Source organism: Bos taurus, chromosome 19 (assembly GCF_002263795.3).
Source record: "Bos taurus isolate L1 Dominette 01449 registration number 42190680 breed Hereford chromosome 19, ARS-UCD2.0, whole genome shotgun sequence".
In the NCBI taxonomy this organism is placed as follows: Eukaryota; Metazoa; Chordata; class Mammalia; order Artiodactyla; family Bovidae; genus Bos; species Bos taurus.
In genome coordinates, this window is record NC_037346.1 from 49073979 (window position 1) to 49086459 (window position 12481).

Genomic DNA, 12481 nt, shown 5'->3' on the forward strand with positions numbered 1-12481 from the left:
TATACAATACTTGTCTTTCTCTTTCTGACTTATTTACTCTGTATAATAGGCTCTAGGTTCATCCACCTCATTAGGACTGACTCAAATGTGCTCCTTTTTTATAGCTGAGCAATATTCCATTGTATATACGTACCACAATTTCTGTATAAGTTCATTGAGGGTGGGACGAATTGAAAGAATAGCACAGAAACACATAATTACCAGATGCAAGACAGACAGCAAGTGGGAATCTGCTGTGTCACACAGGGAGCTCAACTCAGTGCTGTGACAGCCTACAGGGCTGGGATGGAGAGGGAGATGGGAGCGGGGTTCAGGAGGGAGGGGACATATGTACACTCGTGGCTGATTCATGGTGATGTACGTGGAAACCGACACAATATTGTAAAGCAATCATGCTTCAATTAAAAAATTTTTTTTAATCAGGAATATGTATGAAGTAGCTGACAAGAACAAGTCTAACTTTTCTACTTGCTCAAAGGCAAACTGATGGAGCTGAAAGAAGAGGACTTTAAGAAAGATCTGGCTTTAAATGAGCTCAGTCGCTTATGATATGTGAACGTGGACAAGACACAACCTCTCTGAGTGTCTGAGCCGTTTTATTCACCTCACTGGCACATGGGGATAACAGGACCTGTCTTGAGGGTCACTGTGAGATATTATAAAGCAAATAAAGGTATTCTGATAAGGCATCTTATTAGAGTTAAGTGTTATAGTGCCTGGAACATCATTGACAAGTGCAGTGTTAGTGGCTCAGTCGTGTCCGACTCTTTGCAACCCCATGGACTGTACATCGCCAGGCTCCTCCATCCATGGAATTTTCCAGGCAAGAATACTTGAGTGGATTGCCATTTCCTACTTCAGGGGATCTTCCCGACCCAGGAATCAAATCCAAGTCTCTTGTGTCTTCTGCACTGCAGACGGATTCTTTATTGTCTGAGCCATAATGACCAATAAATAGAAAATATTATTGTTACTAGTAGTAACAATAATAAGGTAAGGTAGTAAATAAATTAAAATGTAGAACTCCAGGAATGAGACATTCAATAGTTTTGAAGAAAGGATATATTAAATCATGGATAAATAAAAGGATATCAAACAACAAAAATTTTTAAGAAAAAAGGTTTAATAAAGGGTCCCCGTTATCTAGCTTTGCTTTTTCAAATAGGCATCTACCGACATAGGATCTATATCTCTGATAGAGGCTTTTCACAAAAATTTCTGAAAATCATTTTTTTAAGCTGCTCTGGATTTTACTTTACAATAGGTATTTTTACTGACGTCTTATGACTGAATGAAAACAATGGTCTACTGCAATTTAAAATGCTAAAGATGTCAGAATCTTCTAATGAAAAGATTAACAGGGAATGCCCTGGTGGTCCAGTCACTAGGACTCTGTGCTTCCACTGCTGAGGACCCAGGTTGAATCCCTGGTTGGGGAACTAGGTGCACACAAGCCATGGGACATAGCCAAAAATAAATAAATAAAAAGCTTTCCAAAGGCAATACCATAACAAAAACATTCTCAGGTGGCTCAGTGGTAAGAATTCACCTGCCAAAGCAGGAGACACAGGTTCAATCCCTGGGTCAGGAAGAGCCTGTGGAGTAGGAAATGGTTACCTGCTCCAGTATTTTTGCCTGGGAAATCCCATGGACAGAGGAGCCTAGTGGCTTACAGTCCATGGGGTTGCAGAGAGTCAGACACGAATGAGTGACTTAGCACGCACACACATCAAATCAGAAAGGACACAGCAAGCTTGGACCAAGCACAAGAGTTACGGGACAACCTAATCATTTTCTAAGAAACCAATCTGAAGGAGTTTTCCTCTGTTATAAATTTTATTCCTCTGCTATCAAATTTTTTTCTTACCTGTTTGCTTTTTTCTCGATACAGAAATATCTACAAATTTCAATGGAACAAGAAAAATAGTCTACATAAAAACATTTTGGGGGTAGAAATACAATTTACGAGCATAAGAATGAGATGAGAACAAACTTAAGCAACTCACAAGCTATTCAAAGGGTCCCTATCGGATGACTAAATCAGCCCATGCCGGCATTTGCAGAGTTTCCATCTTAACAGAGAACACTTAATTTTCATCTTAAGAGAGAATTCACAACTTTGTAACAGTGGCAGTCCATTCTAGATTGAAACTGCGCTATTAGGAAGCTTTTTCCCTTTTAAGAGAAGACACACATACCTAGTACTTCCATCAACCCATTCTGCTAGAATTCTCTGAAATGAATCTAACACCTCCTCCACACAGTCCTTCAACTCTTTCACATCTATAATTTTACCACTTTTTTCTTTTCTTTGTATCTTAAATGATAAAATACTTTAATCATTTCTCACACAGCACGTTTTCCAGTTTTCACTACACTGATATTCTTCCCCTAAATGTACACTTTGTCAATGTCCTGCTAAAAATAGCCCTATTTTTTATTCTGCTCATCAAAGATAATACTCAACACTTTTTTTTTTTCTTCTTGAGGCTGTAGGGAGGATAAATTCATCAAAAGCATAAAGTAGTAAAACTGAGTGAACAATAATGGCAAATGCTTTCAAAGAAAAGTTGTTTTAATACTGATGTACTTGGGCACATTTACACAATTTAAATAACCAAGATTATTTCTTCTAATTGTAAAGGTGACAACAGCTTTCCTGTAGGAATATACATCAATTTGTAGGTGTATCTGTTTATGGGGTTATAACCTGTTTTCTACAGAAGCTCTGTCTCTGCAATGCTCTTTCTGCACCCCTAAACTGGCCCAGCTTCCGTGAAGTCACTGATCAGCTCAAGGAGCTCACAGGCTGGTGGGGAAGGACAGGCTGTAACGAAAATATTTGCCAAAAATGCAATTAAGCGCAAGTTTCCAGATTCTATGCCTATGTTTTAAAGTCTGTTTGGCTTCTACTTAGGCAAGATAAGAGGTTAATGACTAACAGTTAAATTTTTAGTTTCATTTCTAAACAAACCCACAGAAACTAAGAGTAAGGAACGCTAGTGTGGTGGGTTGACTAGTACCCCACAGAGATGCGTGTCCACCTGAGACCACAGAACGTGACCTTATTTGGAAATACAGTCTTTGCACCTGTAATTATCTAGGGATCTTGAGATGAAATCATCCTGGATTTGGGTGAGCCCTAAATCAAATGACTGCTATCCTTGAAAGAGGAGAAGATTCGAAGAGACACATGGAGAAGGTGATGTGAAGACAGAGGCAGAAATCTGAGTGATGTGCCAGTCTGTAAGCTGGGAAATGCCAAGGGCAGCCAGCAACCACCCAGAAGCTAGGAGAAAGGTGAAAGAAACAATCCTGCTGACGTGGATTTCAAACTCTCAGCCCCAGAATCGTGACAGAATAAATTCCTGTTGCTTTAAACAACTCAACTTATGTCAATAGGTTACGGCAGCCCTAGGGAACCAAAACAGATCTGGATACTGGGAAATCAAAGTCCTGCTGGAACAAATACCTAAAAACGTGGAAGCAGCTTAGGAACTGGGTAATGGGAAAAGGCTGGAAGAATCTTGGGCCACTTGACAGAAAAGGCCTATCTTAAAAACACAGAGGTTGGCAGAAACTGGAATTGTGCTACCATAAGCCAAGGAACACCTCAGGTACCAGAAGATGGAAAAGGCAAACAAAGGATTCCTTCCTAGCGCCTCTGGAGGGAGCACAGCCCCACAGACACCTTGATTTTAGACTTCTAGCCTCCACAATGATTAGAATGTGAATTTCTCACTATACTTTGTTACAGCCATCCGAGCAAACTAATGCAGCTCAAGATTCAGAGACCAAAGGCAGCCCAAGCAGGTTAAGAGCACACATTCTGGGTTAGAATGCCTGGGACTGAATTCTGATTCTGCCACTTGCTAGAAGTATCATACCGGATAAATTATTTAACCTTGCGATGCCTCAACTTCTCCATCTGTAAAATGGGAGTGATAGTATTTATATATCAAAATGCTGCTGTGAGGATTAAATAAATTAAAAATGTAAAGTGCTTCAAACACTGACAGCATACAGTAGGTGCAGTATGCAGGGTTGCTACTATTTTGATCATCTTATGAAGTATATGATATCTACCTTAAAACAAATAATTAAAGTGGAGTGTGGGTTTTGTTTTTTTTTTAAAGTTGTCTCAGGGTGCAAGTGGGAGAGAATTTCAGGGGGAAAGCTCTAGGAAATGGCATATATAGGCTGACTTGAAAGATAAGTTAGTAGAAAGGCTTTGAGTTTTTTTGTTTGCCTGGGTGCTTTTTATTTATTTTGTTTTGGGTGGTGGGAAGAAAGAGAACAGGGCTTCCCCGGTGGCTCACTGGTAAAGAATCTGCAATGTAGGAGGCGCAGGTTCAATCCCTGGGTCAGAAGATTCCCTACAGAAGGAAATGGGAACCCACTCCAGTATTCTTGTCTGGAGAATTCCATGAACAGAGGAGCCTGGCAGGAAGCAGCCCATGGGGTCACAAGAGAGTCAGACAGGACTTAGTGACTGAACAACAACAAAGTTAGAGAATATACAAAACTAGAGATCTACAAACTTTCTGTTAAGGGCAAATGAAAGCATGTAATTGAAAAGTTTTTCAACTTGAGGGTAAAGGAGACCTGACCAGAGGGGCTGTTTTAAAAACAGTCCAACTATGGAACACAAAACACAACTGGGGAATGGGGAGTCACACACAGACTGGTTTGGAGACAACTCAACTAATGTAATTGAGATGATGCTGACAGTGAGAATGCAGAGAAAGAGATCCAATACTGAAGAGATAATTACAAGGTATAAAAAAACAACACAGGACAGGAAACCATTTCCAGGTTTCTAGCTTGAGCAGCAGGCAGGATGGTGATCCCATCACTAAGACAGTAACACTGAGCGAAAGGCAGCTAATGCGGGCAAGTGATGCATCAGCTTCAGACATGGTGCATCTGAAGCGCCTGCTATGTGGGCTTGTCCAAGAGGCTGCTGGATACGCAGAACTGGACATGGGCAGAAGGGTTACACGTGTTAGGTCTGATGGCAACTGAGTCAGCCAGTAAATCGGCAGCTTATGGCTGGAATGGGGAGGTACAGGTAGAAAGCTGTACAGGTTAAAAAGGATATATTAGTTCTGGAAAGTGAAAAAATGCTGAGCTTTAAAATGCTATGTTCAAGGTAATTTTATCCAGAAAGGAGAGGAAAAGGTGCTAATCTAATCTGGTACTTCCTACTTTATTAAAAGCCCCAATTTCAGAGCAAAGGATTGGTAGAATGAAAACAATATTTAAGAAAGATTGGCCCTCTTAAATATCAGACTGGAACTGATCTCTAAATTGTTTGCTCAATATCTTGGTTCTTCAGGTAGACTATAAACTCATGTGTAAGAACTTTTATTCACTAACCTATCCAAATAACATTTTAAATGACTATTAAATAAAAGCAATAATAGGAAAACTTAATGTCTATAAAATACTAGCATCACAGTGAAAAAGTGTTCACTGGGACTTCCGTGGGGGTCCAGAGGTTAAGGCTGCGCTTCCACCGCAGGGGGCGAGGGTTCACTCCCGGGTGGGGAAACTGAGATCCCGCAAGCCTCAGCCAAAAAAAAAAACAAGTGATTACTGCCCCAGACTTTGTTTCAGACATAACCCCTTGGACAACAGGTCCACTGATTCATCATTTTAAGCTTCTGGACTTTCCCAGAAAGCATACACCAAATCTCTACATAACCTGAGCAATTTACATTGTTTCAAAACTTTTCATCAGGAGTCCACATATAATCTACCACAAGGGGGCGCTTAAATGGAAACTGTTTTGATCTAACTTTGAAAAAGATGTAAAATCTTTCACATTTATTCAAATTATTGACAAAGAATGACTCTCATTAACAACGATACTGAAATCTTTGTATCGGACTTTACAAAGAAAATAGTCAAAATGTCACAACACATGAAAAAAGATACTATCCTAATTCATCTGAAATCTTCCATTAAATTTTGTGTACTTTATTATCATTAAGAAAGGAAATTTGAGGGACTATGATTAAAGCTTTTAAAACAAATAAATGTAAGTGAATAGTTTCAATGCCAAATATGTAATTATTAAATAATAATAATAAATTATTATTATCACATATTACACTGGGACTTCCCTGGTGGTCAGGTAGTTAAGAATCTGCCTTCCAATGCAGGAGACGAGGGTTTGATCGCTCTTCAGGGAACTAGATCCCACATGCTGCAGGGCAACTAAGTCCACGCACCAAAGCTAGAGGGAAACCCTCATGCCGCACAATAAAGAGCCTGTGTGCCGCAACTAAGACCCAATGCAGCCAAACATACATACAGAAGAATTTTAGTGTCCAATTTAGAAAAGCAGATTATTTCATCTCATTGATGTATCACAAATCCACCCACAGGAACCTTCTTGAGTCCTTCGACTCCTGTAATTTCAAAGGTTTGCACTTTATTTAACCACATTCAATGAGTCTTCTCTTCTCCTTGTCTGAGTGTTGCTGGTGGCTCAGAAGATAAAGCGTCTGCCTGCAATGTAAGAGACCCGGGTTTGATCCCTGGGTTGGGAAGATCCCCTGGAGAAGGAAATGGCAACCCACTCCAGTATTCTTGTCTGGAGAATCCCATAGACAGAGGAGCCTGGTGGGCGACAGTCCACGGGGCCGCAAAGAGTCCGACACGACTGAGCAACTTCACTTCACTTCACTTTACATACAGATGTTGATTTATCAAGAAACAACTTTTTTGTAACACCACTTAACGTCATATTTTCTAAAAATGCCTTTGTTTCAAATTTATAAGATCTCAGAAAAATCCAGTCTCAACAGAGCCAAAACCATTACAGTATTTTTCTTTAAGCACCGCTTTTAACAACTAAAACAACACAAGTTGCAGACTTCTCAAGATGAGGCTTAGAAACTAGGCTACAGTATAGAGTTAGTTACTGAAAATATTCTTGGGACTTCCCTGGCGGTCCAGTGCTTAGGACTCTCACTGCCATAGCCCGGATTCAATCCCTGGTCAGGGAATTAAGATCCTGCAAACCACATGGTATGGCCAAAAAAAAAAAAGAAACAAGAAAGAAGAAGAGTCTTAAAAATAGGTCCTGGGGGAAAAAAAAAAGTTTTTTTTTAAGGTCATACTTCCTAATAGCCACAGAGTTTCGGGCAAGTCCAAGAGCAACTTATTTAACTTCTCTTGAGTTTTAGTTTTTCATCTACGAAATGCAGACAAGAACAGTACCTACATTATTGGATTGTTGTGAGGATTAATTTTAAAAATATATTTGTAAATGCTTATTAGAAAACTGAACGCACACATTACTCTAAGTGGAAGAACTGAGAAGAAAAACATCATTATATATTTTTTATATGAAATGTTTAGAAAAGGCAAATTTATACAAACAGCAGAGGAGTGATTTTCTAAGGCTGAGGATGGGCGTGAGATTAACTGTAGACAGATACGAGAAAACTTTCATTCAGGATGACTGAAATGTAGAATGACCAACCATGTGGATTTGTCTCAGAAGGAAATGTTTCCTGGGATGTGTGGCTTTCAGTGTTAATTTACTAAAATTATTGAATTGTACAGCTATAACAACAGAATTTTATAATACATAAATTAATAACCATCCCAGGGAATCCCCTGCTGGTCCAATGGTTAGGATTCCGAGCTTCTGCTGTAAGGCGCAAGGGTTCCCCCTGGGTCAGAAAACTAAAATCCCACATGTCACGTGGAGGGATGGAAACAAACAACAAGGGCGGGACGGGGAAGACAACAGAGCAACGCGAGAAGAGGAGCACAGGATAAGCACCCCTTACTTACTTCCTGACTTGTTCACAGCAATCCTGAGGACCCTGAGCCCTATGGGAAGGCACAGGAGACTGGGGGAATGGGGCCCGTTAACTGCTGTGCCGCGTGCTGTCTAGAGGGCACAAGCACCAGGCTCCCTGAGAGGCAGTCACTGACTCTCCATTCAGAGCGAAAGACCGCATTAAACCTCACACCAGAATGTGGTTACAGTTACCTCTCCATGTGTAATGACCTCGCTGACACGAGCTTCCATGCTACCATTTCCATAGCATAATGTGAGAAAGATGGAACAATAAACACCACAACCAGATATGTGGGAGGTACAGGGGCAAAAAAAGAAAATTATGTAAAAATTTAATATAACTGATAGACCAAAAAAACACAAAATAACATTTAAAAACATAATACACTGTGTCTCACATCAGTGTCTGGATTAAGGAACAGACTGAATCCGCAGGTCTCATTCCCTGTCCCTTGAAACCCTCTTGCTGGGTGCTGTGCTGAGCCGCTCAGCCGTGTCTCTTTGTGACCCCATGGACTGTGGCCCACCAGGCACCTTAGTCCACGGGATTCTCCAGGCAAGAACGCTGGAGCGGGTTGCCATGCCGTCCTCCAGGGCATCTTCCCAACCCAGGGACTGAACCCAGGTCTCCTGTGTTGCAGGCAGATTCTTACCATCTGAGCCGCCAGGGAAGGCCCTTGAAACCCTCTTAAAACTGCTAAAGAAATATTTTTAAAGATGTACACTTAGAGTACTTCCCTGGTGGCTCAGTGTAAAGAACTGGCTTGCTAGTGTAGGAGACACAGGTTTGATCCCTGGTCCTGGAGGATCTTACATGCCTCAAAGTAACTAAATGCATGGGCCACAATGATTGAGCCTGTGATCTAGAGCCTGGGAACAGCAGCTACTGAAGCCCGTGCACCCACAACAAAAGAAGCCACCGCAATGAGAAGCCCGCACACGGCAACTAGAGAGCAACCCCTGCTTGCTGCAACTAGAGAAAAGCCCGTGCACCAACGAAGACCCAGCACAGCCAAATAAATAAATAAAATTATAAAGTGTGTCTGCATTTTTAAAAAAAGATCTAAACATAAAAGAATAAAGAAACTAGATAATCATAATTCAAAAAGATACATGCACCCTCGTGTTCACCGCAGCACTGAACTGCCAGGACAAAAGAAGTAATCTAGATGCCCATTCACAGAAGAATGGATAAAGAAGATGAGGCACATACATACAATGGAATATCACTCAGCCATTAAAAAAAAAATGAAGTAAGGACTTCCCTGGTAGTCCGGTGGTTAAGAATCTCTCTTGCAATGCAGAGGACGTGGGTTTGATCCCTGGTCAGAGAACTAAAATCCCACATGCCTCAGAGCTACTGAGCCTATGGGCCACAACAGAAGATCCCACGTGATGTAATGAAGATCCCAACTGCTGCAACTAAGACCTGACACAACCAAATAAATACATATTTTTCTAAAAAGAACGAAACATGCCATTTTGCAGCAACATGGGTGGAACCAGAGACTCTTAAGCTAAGTGAAGTAAGTCAGAGAACAACAAACACCATATGATATCGCTTACATATGGAATCTAAATAAAGGGTACAAATGAACTGGTCTATGAAACAGAAACAGCACTACAGATGGAGAAAACAAATGCGTGGTTACCAGTGAGCAACAGTGAGGGGGGTAAACTGGAGACTGGGACTGACACATGTACACTACTATACACACAGCAGCTAACTAATAAGGACCCGCAGTAGAGCAAAGGGAACTCTACTCAATACTCTGTAATGGCATATATGGGAAAAGAACTTTTAAAAAAGCAGGTATCTGTATGCGTGTAACTGATTCACTTTGTGGTACACCTGAAACTAACATGAAATTGTTAATCAACTATACTCCAAAAAAAATTTTAAAAACAAAAGATTAGAGAAAATAAAAATAACAACAACAAAAACTGGAAGCAGGAAAGCAAATGGACAAGTGATAACTGCCTTTAACAGAGCCAAGAAAGTGCAACCTGAAATATAAAGGGTGGAGCTGAGACCCAGCAATCACAATCCTCAGAAGACACTGAAATGCGGAGGGAGTATCGACAACAGAGAAAGGCTTGACAGCTGCTTCAGGAGCAGATCTAGAGACCACTTACCTACCCACTTTAAGCCACTAAAGGCTTAATTACTACAGGAGGTAAAACTGAGGTTCTCCGGACCGGGGGACACCGGGAACAAAGGTACCGTACAGAAAACCAAGGAACCGAGTGGCTGTGCACACGGTATGGAGAAGTCCCTTGGGAGTCCCTTGAGAGTCCCTTGGGCTGCAAGGAGATCCAACCAGTCAATACTAAAGGAAATCAACCCAGAATATTCATTGGAAGGACTGATGCTAAAGCTCCAATACTTTGGCCACCTGATGCAAAGAGCCAACTCACTGGAAAAAGACCCTGATGCTGGGAATGATTAAGGGCAGGAGGAAAAGGGGGCAACAGAGGATGATGATTGGATGGCATCATCAACTTAATGGATATGAGTCTGAGCAAACTCCAGGAGATAGTGAAGGACAGGGACGCCTGGCGTGCTGCAGTCCACGTGGTCGCAAAGAATCAGACACAACTGAGCGGCTGAACAAAAAGCAAAGCACACAGTAAACGTGCCGTGCATGGTAAATGCAGCCCACGTCTCCACCCAGCCAGCCAGACCCTCACGCTCCACTCCACGCAGGACACGCAAAAGGCCTCTCTGGACCACCTGACAAGCTCAAGAGGAGGGCTAAAGATAGTGAGTGACACTGGGGATCACCAAGAGCAAAGATGAAGAAAAATCACCTAAAGGTTAAGCTCAAAATTGACACAGCCTACCCACTTGCTCAGAACTTCCAATCAGCTGTAGAATCCTACAATGTTAATCAATCAAGAGCAAAAACTAAAGATTAACAGACATCTAAGGATGGAAGAAACAAACAGCAGGGAGAAGCAGACTAGGAGAAACAGAGACCACGCACAGAGGGGAAAAATATATGAAGAACGATCAAAAATATCTTCAAAAATAAGAGAATTTTTATTTCCAGAAAATAAAAGACCAGGATTTCATGTTATTTTTAAAAAACGAGGATGATTTTAAGAACAAAAGAGCTCTTAAAAAATAAAAATATGATAGGGAAGGAAAAATAAGTACTAGGGCTTGAAGACCAATCTTCAGAAAAATCTTCCAGAAAAACTGAGCAACACATACACACACTGAGCAACACGCATGCGTGCACACACACACCCACACACTGCAAAGAAGACACAGAGGAAAACTGGAGAGAAAAGATAAAATCAGAAGGCCAAAACAGGAAGTCCAACATTCACTAAAACAACAGTTCAAGAAAAATGAAACAGGGAATAGGAGAGGAGGAAGTCCTCAAGGGAAGCTCTCGGAACTGACTCCACCGTCAGCCTGAAAGTGCCCACCACACACAATGGACAGAACAGACCCACGTGAGGCCACGTCACTCTGCAGCTGCAGGAGACACCAAGGCAAAGGGGAGGGTCATTAAGCTTCCAGGTAACTCCAAACTGGTTAGACACAAAGAATCAATGAACGGGTTCAGATTTCTCAGCAGCAACACTGCAAGACGACAATGGCACAAAACTCTGAAATTCGCTCACTTTTAAAAACTAAGGGTGGGCCTGGCTAAGCTCCTCCTCTCTACCTGGCCCGGTCTGGCCTTAAGCTGATGAAGTTTCCTCTCTCCTCTCCTCTCTTTCATTTCATCCCACGACAAATTTTCTGCTTTGACCTAGTTCTGAGAGCTTGAAGAAGGCTCTGAAAACTTTAGAAGCTGAAACTACAAAGCAGCCCGCTCTCTCTGACCATACCTCTACAGGCTGTCCAAAACCAAGTCCACACTGCAACCCTGTCCCTCACCCCCACTGAGCTCAACCCTCTGCTTCCCCAGACTTTCCCCCACTCTTCCCCCCGCCCTGCCTGGAAGCAATCTCTTGAAAACCCTCGGGAAAGCACAAGCCAAGACTATGACCATGAGTTTGCTGGGTTTATCTTCCGGGAGGTTGCAATCAGTGTGACCGCACCGATCTTTCCTGAGACAGCGGTCTGTTCTTGCTGCTCCATTTGACGTACAGATACAGCAGAACTAAAAAGAGAAGCAAGAAAATCCTAACGCTAAAGTGAGGATGGAGCCTATCCCGGGGGGCAGCGCAGGGAATCTAATGGGCGAAGGGCCCACAGTGGCATGTGGTCTTCCATCTAGTAATTAATGTCTTTAAGTAATTTTAAGTAATTAATTTTTCCATCCTAGGTACTGAATACAATGGTGTGTACTTTGCTTTTTCTCATCTACCCTTCTGTCCTTACAATTGTAAAAACTTGTTTTAATGCACATATTCCTTCAAGTTAGCAGTTATTAAACTATACAACTCACTGGGCTTCCCAGATGGTGCTAGTGGTAAAGAATCAACCTGCCAATACAGGAGACGTAGGACACACAGGTTTGATCCCTGGGTGGAGAAGATCCCCTGGAGAAGGACATGGCAATCCACTCCAGTATTCTTGCCTGGAGAATCCCATGGACAGAGGATCCTGGCAGGCTACATACAGTCCACTGGGTTGCAAAACGTCGGACAATACTGAAGCGACTTAGCACGCACGCATACAACTCTGTATTAAATCAC

At 41.9% G+C, this 12481-nt stretch overlaps 1 protein-coding gene across 16 annotated transcripts in view; it reads right to left on the reverse strand.

The window, feature by feature from the left end:
* Window positions 1–12481, reverse strand: part of BPTF (bromodomain PHD finger transcription factor) — a 133222-nt gene that overhangs the window by 78818 nt on the left and 41923 nt on the right. The window lies entirely within an intron of this gene.